We start from the raw sequence: 1,637 nt of genomic DNA on the forward strand, positions 1-1,637 counted from the left end.
ATAGCGGACAATGTTGTAGTAAAACAGCTCGAAACCGCGGATTTGGTCGGAAAAATATTACAGTGTATTTGCAGGTTTGTACACACGTATTATTTTATGGACATTAAGTCTACTAGTGTCCGGGCTTGAGAAAATAGTCTACAACCTTAATGCTTCGTTGACATTACTGTAATCCAGTAACAGTATTTTACATTTGTTAGTAAGGTAATATTAAGCTTCTCTGGGAGAAAACAAACACAGTATCGTATAAGCTATACATACTGGTAGCTGTACATTTCTCTATCAAGCATACTTGAGCTTTTGCACTACAGTATTGTTGTACAATTTGCAGAAACACTCTGATTTGTCTTTGTGGGGAAGTAGTACTCAGATATTTTAATTGAGTAAATGTAATAACATAGTGTATAAATACTCTGTTACAAGTGAAAGTACTTCATTAAAAAAAAAGTACATCAGCACTATCACATTAATGAATTGTTAGTGTACCAAAAGTGTTCGTTATGCAGTATGATCCATTTCAAAACTATATACATTATATTAATAGATTATAATTATTGATGCAAAATTATTTTAAATTCTTACTGTATGTTGCAGCTGCTAAATGTACTTTATATAGGATGCATAAGGGCGGGATTTATCTATCTATTCAATCTTATTAGCTTTACATTTAAGATTTTGCAGAGACAAAAGGCACCGCTGGGATTCGAACCCAGGATCTCCTGTTTACTAGACAGGCGCTTTAACCAACTAAGCCACGGCGCCACCTCTCACGTGTGGCCGGTATAACAGTTTATATAGGATGCAGAAATACGGGATTGAAACGGTTTTTTTTCCCATTCTAATGATATTTTCAATTTCATTAACATTTTTTGAGGCCTTGGTGTGCTTTTCACTGCAAAAACACTTTAAAAAAGACCAGGGACGGCTTGAAAGGCTTACGGCGAATGTTCGGTAGTAACTACGTGCTACCACGGAGTGGCGCCAAGGGATAATAAGGATAACATTGGAATGATTGGCACATGTTTGTAATGTCCAGCTTTGTATGGCTTCTAGTCTTAGAAGAGATGAAATTGTCATGTACTAAAATAAAAATAAAAACAAACTTATTAATGATGATATGAATCGCATTCTTGACCTTGTTATGATATGTGTGACTCAAGTCAAACTCTCATCACCTTCATTTATACTTCCTGATGAAGACCATTATACAATGTTGTATTCTAATTGAGAAACACTTAGTTCAAGATGTTTATATTTTCTAAAAGCGAAAAAAAAAAATCCAGCTGGACCTTTATTACACCTTCGGCTTATTTTTTAAATTTATTGATTGGATTTATTTTTGTCAAAAAAATATAATCTTGCAGAAGATATGCCTGCCTTATTGCCTTGAAATAACTTATCAATAATAAGTTGGATGATTGCATAAGGCCAATGATTTCATAATCCATAATAATGCCTCAGAATCTGAAACTAAATCGTTCAGTGACTGCATTAAGTTGAGTGGTCAAAATATTCTGAATTTAGAACAATTCTTATTTTTCTATAAATAGGCCTGGAGGATTCACTCACATTTTTCTCCTGTGTGTAACTTTCATTTTCCATGAGTTAGCTACTTCCTGTTACTAATCGTCCCAAAG

The 1,637-nt window shown here is 33.9% G+C and overlaps 1 non-coding gene across 1 annotated transcript; it reads right to left on the bottom strand.

Annotated features, from left to right (window-relative positions):
- Nucleotides 1-688: 688 nt before the first annotated feature.
- On the bottom strand, nt 689-762 carry trnat-agu (transfer RNA threonine (anticodon AGU)). Its single transcript has one exon. It is a non-coding gene; the product is annotated as a tRNA-Thr (tRNA).
- Nucleotides 763-1,637: the final 875 nt, after the last annotated feature.

The sequence above is a fragment of the Eleginops maclovinus genome, chromosome 14 (genome assembly GCF_036324505.1).
Source record: "Eleginops maclovinus isolate JMC-PN-2008 ecotype Puerto Natales chromosome 14, JC_Emac_rtc_rv5, whole genome shotgun sequence".
NCBI lineage: Eukaryota > Metazoa > Chordata > Actinopteri > Perciformes > Eleginopidae > Eleginops > Eleginops maclovinus.